The sequence below is a fragment of the Stegodyphus dumicola genome, chromosome 7 (assembly GCF_044657685.1).
Source record: "Stegodyphus dumicola isolate Sdum_Otavi_A_Nest chromosome 7, ASM4465768v1".
In the NCBI taxonomy this organism is placed as follows: Eukaryota; Metazoa; Arthropoda; class Arachnida; order Araneae; family Eresidae; genus Stegodyphus; species Stegodyphus dumicola.
This window is the reverse complement of record NC_140774.1, coordinates 6,014,206-6,026,201: the sequence shown is the minus strand read 5'-3', so window position 1 is coordinate 6,026,201 and position 11,996 is coordinate 6,014,206. Positions and strand designations below refer to the sequence as shown.

The window sequence follows — 11,996 nt, the reverse complement described above, 5'->3', positions numbered from 1 at the left end:
GACGAATTTGATGCCTATTAAGCAGCTGGAGTTATTCATGGGCTTGTCCCTTTTGTTTTAATACTAAAGTGTTTTAATACTGAACAACGATAGGACAAGCATTTACAGCAATGCGGATTACTGCAGGAGACTAATTAAAATTGCGCTGCACAGATCATTTGAAGGGTTTATATCTAAATTAAATTTAGGAATTTAAAGATTTGTTATCAATTAAGTTAGTAGTTTTGTTAGTACTTATCTTTCATATTTTATATCTTACATGTATGCGTATACATGTACATACATGCATACATACACGTATATTTCTGAATCCTGTTCCGTTAACAAAAAAGTATCTGAATTTTTTTAGCTTACATTTTCATGTTCGCTAGCTTTCAAATTTTGGGGAAAAAAATTTCGGGCTTCATTTGTGTATAAGGTTGCACAAAGTTAACGTTATGATTTAAAGAGCAAATAATGTTTTTTTCGTATAGCATTTTTTCTTTCCTTTGTAAGACCATATATCCAACTCTTAGATATTTAATGATGTTGAAGTTCGCCATAAAGGATTTCCATTTATACGAAAATTGCTCAATATTACTTTGAGAAGAGATGCATTCGTGGAGGTTCTTTTGTGGCGTATTATGCACATTAAACACGAAACCTCTCATGCTACCAACCCGTTCCATTATTGGGATTACTAGTTTACAGCGATTTTACCTAAACAAAATGCCCAATTCTGTGGTATCCTTTACCCAAGAATTACAGCAAGAAACTCTTTGATAAACGTTTTAAACGGGTGCTTCATATTGCAACTAAGCCTGATTAGGCTTAATATAAGAAAAGCATCTATCTCCAAAAATATACCATTTTATATCAAACAAAATACAAAAATTGTTAGTTAAACAGCTTTCACTTTCGGGAAATCACAAATTAGTGAGTAAAATTTCGCAAAAAAAAAAAAAAAAAAAAAAAAAAAAAAAAAACCGGATTTAATACACGTCAAAAAGAGCTCAGCAAAAATCAGACAACAGCCATCCTGACATACGCACGTCATCAAAACAAACAATCAAAGAAGCATCCAAATAAGGCACTAAGTCATAATCATGGTTAGAAAAGGAGATTTTTGCTTCCCGTTGCTTGTTCCGAATCTGGAGAATGAAGAAAGTAAAAAATGAATTCAATATAGCTCCACATCCACAAAGCTGACGAAGGGTTTCATCTTAAGCCTCTGCACCAGCTAGTTAATCCTTCCTTTCTCGGATTTGGCAATTGTGGAGCTAAGAAGGAAATGTGCAGCACCCAGAGGATTTCGGAGCAAGAAGATGGGCGGAGAAGCGCCGTATACGACATCACATAGTATCTAACCCACGTTCCACTACTGCAGACATTTTACGAAATGCACAGGATGATCCCATTGCTCCACTGTCAGCACGAATAGATTCAGCTGACTGATGCAGATTTGGTGTTCATCTATCTTTTCCAGTCTCTCCATTCATACCACCGGAGAACCTGGTCGGTACCCGAATGCCTGGGATATTACCGATCAGATGACACACATATTGCACTCTGACCTGCTCCAACAAAATGGCACCATTACGGTTCACTACTAGCTGAGGCAGTGAATAGTTACCAAAGAACAGTGTCTGTGTCTTGCCCGCTAACAGCTCTGGGAAACGTTTCTGCCTCTCACCACGCCGATATGGACCCTTTCATTATCAGCCAGCCTAGGGAATTCTGTTAGCTGTTATTGTGAATGTTTGTAACGGTGTCACAACAATGTTTTGTGGAGTGCTGAATGGGATAGCGTAGTGTTCTGGAACGAATGTTAACCGGTATGTGAAGATGTGGATGTGACCTGTCCATCGAGCTGATGCTTCTGTAATTTTCGAGTCACACATCATCTATCAACGTGAAATAATAGTTCAAAGGACCCATTAGTACTAATAACCGTTCACATTAGTGCATTGCAAACACATTAGCTAGACGCTGCTATGCTGATGACATGCTACAGTACCATCTTCTTCAGTATCCTCATAGCATATTTTGAACACCCAAAAGGAAAGCTCGACAATACATTGATCGATTCACCCAGACGCACTGCAAGGTGTGCAAATACAGCCTTGACCAAAGTTAGGCGGCATCGGTTGAATATGTTCCCTCCTCCACAAAATGAAGATGAAGTTTGGGGTGCTATTACTAATGCGTAGTGCACGATACCACTGAATATGTTCTGGACATTTATTGGTTCTCTGGGAAGACGTTTTCAAGAAAGTATTGCGGGAGATCAGGCCACAGTAATTGCGAGAGGTCAGGCTACAGTAATTGCGGGAGATCAGGCCACAATAATTACGGGAGATCAGGCCACAGCAATTGCAGGAGATCAGGCCACAATAATTGAGGGAGATCAGGCCACAATAATTGAGGGAGATCAGGCCACAGTAATTGCGGGAGATCAGGCCACAATAATTGCGGGAGATCAGGCCACAGTAATTGAGGGAGATCAGGCCACAATAATTGCGCGAGATCAGACCACAGTAATTGAGGGAGATCAGGCCACAATAATTGCGGGAGATCAGGCCACAGTAATTGCGGGAGATCAGGCCACGATAATTGAGGAAGAAAAGGCCTTGTTTATATAAGTGTTTAACCGTTGTACATTTTGAAAATTAAACATTTTGTTAAATGTTTGATGATTTCTCTGTGTACAAACGTGGTCTTTTCCAATAATTCTTTCTTGATATGACATTTTCTCTACTAGGCAATGTATCCTAATACCTATTTTAGCTTATTATACCTATTTTCCTAATACTTGTTAGTTATGCGGATTCCGGCTCTATATTTAGTATAACTTTTATTTATTCAATTTTGATTTATATTTATTGCATAGCATTGCTTTAACTGTTAAAAAAATAATTTTGGCATCGTAATTTTGCGGAAACTGATTTCAACTGCGAAATTTTCTAGAATTATCACAATCTTCCACGCAATGGCCAATGAATTTTGCACTTCTTCCGTGATAATATCATTTCCTTAATCGCAATTCACTTTCTGTCTCTCTTCTTAAAAGCTCTAGACAATTTCTGTTGTTGACTTTCTATAAGGGTTACTCTGCAAAAAAGTGCATAAATAGTGGACAAAGAAATAATGCAAGGTCCGTCCGCAGCTATATCATAGTGTTTCATAACGGTCGACACGATGCTGGAGGAAAAGAATCAAAAAAGTAGATAACAATCAGGACATATTTTAGAAACCCGCATGATTTTTCTTAAATGTCAGTAAGGAGAATAAACATGTATATGTTTTTAAAAAATATTAATATTCTAAAATTCTAAGCATTGTTTGCATTTGAGGGTGTGATTATACAAAATCGAACATTATAAAACGATACCATGAGTTGTAAATAATTGATTATGTAGAGATTCCATGTAATATTTTAGGAATGCAATGTTCACCTATATTAATATTAGAAAGTTTTCGTGACTCTATATATCAACTACATGTAAACAGGAAAAATATTATAAATTTTATATATGCAGTAAAGGGAAGATTTTATTCTATTCGAATTTACCTAATGTCTCGCTATAAAACTGTTAATCTCTTTAGTGCCGAACTTACTAAGTAACGCATAATAAAGTATAAAACAAGAAACATAAATTTATTTTAAAAATTTTACTTTTGTTTTTACCGCCATTAGGATCTAGTTCGAACACCAGTTTATCCAATTCGATCACCTCCGCACTATTATAAACTTGATCGCGATTAGTATGTCTGAGTCGTTTCCTAAAAGATAGCTTTGTTTTTACCTGCTGAACATTTTCTTCCTAATCTTGTATTCATCCCTTGTTAAATATACTCTTTCCGAGTTACATGTGAAATATAACTTTTATTTCGTTACATACTAGTTATTTCTGTTGCTCTTCTGGTGTTGCTCTGCATTTCATTTAAATTTATTCCCTCGAATTTCATTAGAGATATATTTCTCATTCAATAAATTCAGTTCTCACTTCGCAGCAAGGCGAAAACATAAAAACTAGGAACACCTTCATTAAAAATTGTAATTACAGAAAAACATAAACACAGTTAAAAACAACTTTTACAAACAATCCGAACAGAGGGCAGGAAGACAAATTTTTCGGTCTATATTATTTTGAAGAGGGCACTTGAAAAATGTGCAATGCCCTCACCGGGACTTAAACCTGGACCTCTCGTTTACGCGCCGAGTGTGCTGCAGTTACACCACGAAGGCATGCCTGAAGGAGTCGAAAATACTGTTACGAATTGTACAGACGCAGTAAGATGGCTTCCCCGCAAAGCAGTTTTAGGGTTGCCATAAAATGGCAAGGGAAAGCAGATCAGTTGCCACATTTGGCGAGAAATCGCCCATTGAGACAAAATTGACGGTATACCATGGACTGATGGAGAACCTTCTGGAACGAATTCTTACAGGTTTAGCCCAGAATGTTCTCGAACACAAGCCAAAAGCTATATAAACCCTGCTGGTCCGCACTCAGCGAGTATCGAGTGTGTGTGTGTTTCGGCTAGAGTGCGAATTAGTTAGTATCGAGTTGGTGTCTCGTCTAGCGAGTCAACCCCTGCGGAGTCGATCGAGTTGACAGCCGGGCAGCGAGTGCCGAGTGGGTCGTCGAGTGCACCCAAAGAGTGTATTAGTGTATCGCGGTTAGTGCATCGTCGAGAGAGCGTGTTCAGCTCCGGGAACGACTGAACCGAAGAGTCGGGAGCTGTGCTCGTGTGTCGTCGAGTGCATCGCGAGTTGTAGCGTGGAGAGTCTCGAGAGTACTTGGAGTTCCGAGAACGACCAAGCAGAGTCGGGAGCTGTACTTCGGAAAGCAGAGTCGGGTGCTTTGAAGGAAGCTGTCTCCACCGTTATAGCCTGACAGTGTGAAAGCTGTGTCGCTGATTGTGTCAGCGTGTTTATAACAGTTCGATGACTGTAAACGAGATTTTGGAGCTGTCCTGATTAAATACCGGCCAATAAAGTGTGTTTCGATACTTCATTCAGTGTCGTCTTTATTCACTCCAAATCTATGAACCCCGTACGAACGTGAAGGAAGAAAATAACGTAACAACTGGTGTCAAAAGAATAAAAAACGCAACAATACTTTATAAATTCTCTTGCGTTGTTCACGTCTGCTTTTAATAGAAATGAAACTAATATAAACTCAAACTTCAAATAACTAAAATCTCGAAATCTTTTTAACACCACATTTCTAACAAATGCATAATTGAAATGTTTCACAGGCCGCTTAAAATTGCTTCGGGGGGTGTATTGGGCCTGCAAATTTTATACCACTGTTCTGTCAGATCTTCCGTCAATGCTAATCGTCTCGTAATCATGTTATAGACGGGAAGTAATAAACAAAGGACATTTTTTCCGTTGACAAGCGAAATAAATTACAGCAAAATTTTCTTTGAACAAGTAAAAGTTTGTTACTTTTTTCGTAACAAGGAAACTTTAAAAACGTAACAGAAAAATTTTAAATAGTTAATCAGTTTTTCACAATTGTGTACTCTTCTGGTGATGTAAATAATCTACATTTTAATAACAAATTAAAAGTTTCTCTTTCATCCTGATTCTTTAATAAGAGTATTATAATTACTTTTCATTTTTATTACGGTTCAAATAAATTGGTACCTCGGTATGTGTCCACTTTAAAGTATGTCCTGTTTACTGACGAAAATTTTTATTTGGTATACTATATTTGTTTGTAATACGACTGGAGTTCGATGAGTCACTACTGCTTGCAATACACTTGTCTACTTCAATTGAGACAATACTGCGACTGCCCATGATTCCACTACTCATGCCTTTACGCCTGATGCTATTATTCAATAAACATTACGCGTTATAACTCTGAATTTTCAAATGATTTTACTTTTATTTTTTGCGTAAACATTTTGTAAATTCATTTAACATTGAGTTTTAGGAAAGTTAATGAGAAGAGTCAGGGAACAAAGAACATTGTTAGGATCACATCCCTATGGAGACGAACAAAAAAGATTGTTGAAAAATATTTACGTGGCTTGCGTATCCGGGACTTGGCTATTGAGTACTGTATGAAGGATATGGTGGTGTCTACATTTATGAGAACAAAGACGGTATTAAATCGGCTAATATCGCGAAGGGGGCGAAATTTTTAGGTTGCCAAACAAAGGTCGCAGACGTTGGAGTATGCTGAGATATCTGTATAGCAGAAGAATATTTATGAACTGTATCATATTCAGTGATTCATCCATGTACAATATATATTTCACCCACTGCATTTGTATTTCAGTATTAAACAGTCTTATGATAATAACAATAAGATATTTTTTATTAGAACGGATTAATTTTCCCCTTTATTTAATATTGTAAAAGTTTATGTGGTATATACATGCGAGAATTTGGACCTGACGTAATGACGTATATACCGGGTATACCGGGGTACTAAAAATTTATCTTCAAAGCATCACTATAATATTATCATCGCCCTTTTATTACTGAAGAACATCGCTTCTTTATTACCGAGGAGGTGATAAAGTAACAACAGTAAAGCTAATAAATGGAACATCGCTCCTTTATTACATTTATTACCGAATAAAGGAGCATCGTTTCTTCATTACCGTGGGAGGAGGCCACCAGCGGCCGAGTGGTAAACACTGAGGTGAACACTGGTAGTTCGGTCTGAGGTTCGCATTCTGCGAATGGGCTGGCTACATGGGCGTTTTCGTGGTTTCCCCATAAGTAACGTGGTTACGAGCCAGTTTCTCTTAGAAAGTCCTCCCCGAAGGCATCCCTGCAATTAGGCAGATAGCCCTCGAGGCTTTGTCATAATCACATAAACCGAACTAAAACTTTATTACCGCGGTATTAAAGATTTTATGCGGCATTTAATGCATCTTTGGCCCAAATGATGTTATTAGTCTCAAAACCGGATTTGGCAGTGTATTAAACAAGCTAAATAATGAAGAATATGCATGTTTCTCGCACTATGAAAAAATGACGCTACCTAAAGCCATCAAATTTTGAATAGCGTGGTCTTCCACCCCAACATGTGTACCTGGAAAGCCGAATTTTGATGCAAAATTTTAATGAATTTTAACAAACTTAACGATCTCAAAACAAGCCTTGACAACACCGTGCGATTAAAACATTGTTATCTCCAGCGCGTGAAGACTGGTTACCAGAGATTGTAAGTTTTTAAATATTTTGTGATTTTGCTATTCAATTGAATTTTATGTGGCGTAAGAGGGAATAACATGATATTTAACTAATAAATTTAACGTAGAAAATGTTAATAATAAAAAGACAAAAAAAGTTTCGCAAGCCTTCTTACTAAGAATACTGTACATTAATATGATAAACTGAGATAAGACTGACAAAAATAGAAAAATGTATGCCAACATTTAACACTTCATCCAGAATTCTAAACACAGTAAATTTTTTTAAAGATTTGTAATTCTGCTGTTGAACTTCATTAGGCGCAAGTGAAAAGAAAATTATGCTTAATAATAAAGCTAAAAAGACACTAAGAAATGTGTTAGCAGGAGTAAGTGCAACAGCGGACTGGTATATTGCGATCTTAGAAAAACGTTAACATACCCTTTTGAGCGATCTTTAAAATCTGGAACCTTTCAGTATTCTTTCTTCATTATTGCTAGAAAGAAGACGGGACAGAAATTTCTTCTCACTAAATTATTATTTATTTAGTAATTAGCATCGAACTTATCGAAATACGGAAAATATTTTCCTAATTTAATTGCCTAGATAAAAATAGAAACTTTTTATCCATTTCTATATTCTCATTTGTTCTAGAAGATAAAGCAGTATTCTTTGATTGTAATTATTAAATCAGGGCATTGTTAAAAAAGTAAAACTATGAATTTCTCATCTTCTTACCTTCTACACTTCAGAAGAATCTTTAAATAATCTTCTTGTTCGAATTTCCATCAAAAATGACCTACAGACGCCGTGTTTTTTCATGTTAATTTTTTTTTTGCCCGTAAACAGGGAATTGGGTCATTGTTTTTCTTTGCCATAACCTGAAGTCAGTTTTTGCAAATGCCAAATTTAGATTAACTCTTTTGCGATTTTAATCTCCGTAAGCTCTTACGCAAATACCGAGTTTAGTATCTATCCTAGATTTGTCGTAATGAAATCTTTGATAAATTTTCTTTTATCTAGCATATAGACCTAAATTAAGATTCTTCACTTAAACTAGAAAATCTTCGTAACGTCATTAAGCATACTTAAGCCTCTGAGGCTGCATTTAAAATGTGACCATATGGTAATATTCGTTTCATGGATAATTTCTAAATATGTATTTAAAATCTATAAAGCTGCAGTTTATAATAAATATGTTGATAAGAGTAATAAGTCATGTTAAAATTATTACTAATTATTTAAGAAAAATGTATGAGAGCTTTTAGTTAATAGTTACCATAAAGCTCAAAGGAAACAACGAAGGCATAGGTTTGATTTGGTTTATTTAATTATGACAAAGCACACTAGGGATATCTGCCTAAGAGAATGGATGCCTTCGTTGAGGACTTTCTAAGGGAAAATGGCTCGCATACACATGAGCAATCATTAGCATTTGATCCATTTTATTATCCTTTGCACTTTTTATTTGAAATGCATTTTGTGCAGATTTTTCGTTAAGTTGCAGGACAGGGCAGGTGTTTTCACACTCAAGAAACTTTTAGAACATGTGATTTCACCTTTTTACTAATATTCCAGCTCATTGTAGCCTTATCTACTGTTGATGTGTTCAATTTTTCGAAATTCGTTCGCTTTCTTCTTCTGATGGAAATGTGTAAAGACTTATTCATGTCAGCTTTTTTATTCTTATATGTTCATAAATTGTGCATTTTTTGCTTTAAAATTGATTTTATTAAGTTATTCTTATGTTCCGGGTAAGGGTTTTATTCCTTTAATTAATCTGCATGCAACAGTTGTAGATTTATCGACAATTTAAAATTTGTTTAACTGGTACAATGCCTAACGATGCCTCCATTTGTTTACATTTGGAACTCTTAGTAGAATAATGAATTAAGTCAGTTTGTGCATCAACTTCAGTGTTTTTTTGCAAAGTGGGATTTCCAAGTTTGGGCAAAATCTGTCTTCCTGCCCATTGGCCGAATTGCTTATTTTTGCCTGCAAACTCTCATTTTAATTGTAGAAAATGTTTTTAACTCTATTTGGTGTTTTATGTTTTTCTGCGTTTAATAATTTTTAATGAAGATGTTTTGGGCTTTTATTTATCTTTGCCTTGCCGCAAACTGAGAACTGAATTAATTGAACGAGAAAATGGCTCTAATGAAATTCGAGAATGTAAGATTAAATGAAATGCAGCAGAAAATGTGTATAATTTAGTATGCCTCGTGAAAAGCTGCCTCTGCGGACTCGACCTCCGGCTTCTAATTGCAGTCGCTTTTTATCATCCCAATCTTCGATAATGCCATACCATCGATTCAACTGCCATATATAAATTGCTTTCTCAGATATGCCATCATCAAAAATTATTGCTCAACATTCGAAAAGTGCAGAATTTTCGACGGGGATAGGACTCTTCAGTCCAGGCGCCCGAAAATCGAACGTTTTTCGTTCACTGATGATACAAGGAAGTCATGTGGTATCCGCATCAAATTTTTGAAAAATACAACGTGATAACATTTGGCAGCAACACTTTGAAAACTGGTTTAGATACAAAAGTGGTAGGGACGAAAAGTAAGTTCCTAGACTATTAGTCTAGACAATTACTTTTCGTAAAGTAAGTGTCTAAAATCTTAAACTACTTTGCAGAAATTGTTGCAAATTATTTAACATGAAATATATATATATATATTTTTTTTCAAAATGAACGAGAAATTGTGGGAAATATGCACTACCTATAATGCAGTGTTTTATTTTTCTCCCGTTTTGTTGTGTGACTATTAAAAATTTTTCGCGAGCGGTGTATGACACCTACAGAATAGGTTTCTTTTCTGACCTTCATTAATACAAGTCACAGACAATTAAATGCAAGGTCACCGAAATCGCATCAAATAACTGGAGCAAACTTCTTAATTAAGGTAATCAATGTGACACGGAAATATCTTAATTACTAGAAGTATAGGATGTTTAAAGAACATTAAATTGGGCTGTAAACGCTTGATATCTCACTATTAACGGGAGCAATACCAGGATGATGTTCGCAGCTAACTCAAAATGAAAGTTATTTCGTGGGCAATTAAAAAGTAGCGGAAAAAGTAAAACTCCCATATTAAAATGAACAGAAAAATACTTTTAATAATTTACCCATATTCTGAAGCAAATTAATTTGGAGAATAATTTCATTTGCTCAGGTAAATTAATTCAGTGTTCAAACCAAAAACAATATATTGTAAATGGCGAAAGAATAAACATCATAATTAAGGAGAAAAAAAAACAAATTTTAGAATAACCAGATCTAAACAAATGAACATAAATTAATGACTGAGCGCTTGATTTATTTTAATACCTTTGAGCAGTTTACTTTTAATGGATAATTTAACAATGGTTATATATATAGTATACATATTCTAGTCTCAGGACAAGTCGCCAGTTTGTTTTCTGTTGATGTGGTCATAAGCTGACGATGACTGTTTTGATGAGAGAAAAGTGCTTGCATTTTTTTTTTTTTTTCATTGCTTCTCGATTGAACACACAGTGCTTTCTATTATCGTAATATCAGCAAGATATTTAGGTAAATTAACTATTTAAAGTGGCGGAAAAAGGGAACTTAGTTTAGGTCCATTTTCTTTCGTCTTTCGTTTGGAATTTTTAACATGATAAAGGAAGAAAGATCATTAATAAGAATAAGGAATAATTAGAATCTTAGAAAATAAGGATCATTAAACTCTATCTTTTATCTCTCCAAAAATGCTGCCATCTACATTTAGCGCGAATACGTGAGGGCTTTACAAAATTAATTATTGAGTGATTTTAGTTAATGAATAATAGTTTTAACTGAGTAATGACCGGAAGAAAAACTTGTCAAAAATCTTTAAAAAATTTCCCATAATATTGGGTTAGTACGAAATAATTTAATAATTTACGAAGGAAATCTGAATTAGTTTATTGCAAATTATGTCCTGTATACGCTGATTCAATCTCTTAGCTTCACTGTTTTAAGCTTGCTGTATCGGCATCCATTTTATAGATATAACACGAGATTTTATGCGAGTCCCATGTGGTCTAGTGGTTAGGATTCCTGGCTTTCACCCAGGCGGCCCGGGTTCGATTCCCGGCATGGGAAATTGAAGGTTCCATGGTGTAACGGTCAGCCCTCTGGACTCTGAATCCAGCGATCCGAGTTCAAATCTCGGTGGAACCTTCCAAATTTTTCTTTTTAAAAATGCTTCAATTTTTCTCTTCAATTCAAAATCCGCTTCAAAACTTGAAGTTGTTTTCTATTTACATTAAAGCAAAACTATTGGTTTTCTACCGAAAGTCTTACTTCAAATTAACGATTAATTTCCCATTTCTTAATATAAAATTGAAATGATATTCCCCCTTTCGTAACTTTTAGTAGATGTATTCCACGCTTAATTATGCAGATGTATTTTAAATTTGGTTTCTACAAACTTATTAGTCAATTATCTATATCAAGCGTTTAAGGAATTGTTCTTTCTTGATTGGAAAACGAAATTAATTAATTTATTTTTACTTCTAATCTCATTAGTAACAATTTTTTTAAACGAAATTTAAAAAAAAAAGGGGGGCTCGCAAGAAAGTAATTTCGGTTTGCACAAATAGATAATGTTATGTTCTCTTTGTTATTCTTCTGCCAAGATCATAATATTCTATTTTGAGATTTGGCAGCTGACATTTTTAAGCTGTAGAAGCAAATTTCGTGTATTTTTGATTATAACCACTAGTTTACTGCCAATTTTAATACGGGTTAAAAAAGTAAACATTTTCGAAACATTTTTCTTTTTATTTTCATAAAGACAAGAAAGCGGCTGAGGCTCACAAAGAGATATGTGATGTTTAT

The 11,996-nt window shown here is 35.0% G+C and overlaps 2 non-coding genes across 2 annotated transcripts; both read left to right on the top strand.

Annotated features, from left to right (window-relative positions):
- Positions 1 to 11,186: 11,186 nt before the first annotated feature.
- Positions 11,187 to 11,258, top strand: TRNAE-UUC (transfer RNA glutamic acid (anticodon UUC)). Its single transcript has one exon. It is a non-coding gene; the product is annotated as a tRNA-Glu (tRNA).
- A 6-nt stretch (positions 11,259 to 11,264) lies between these two features.
- TRNAQ-CUG (transfer RNA glutamine (anticodon CUG)) lies at positions 11,265 to 11,336 on the top strand. The gene has a single exon. It is a non-coding gene; the product is annotated as a tRNA-Gln (tRNA).
- The last annotated feature ends 660 nt before the right edge of the window (positions 11,337 to 11,996 follow it).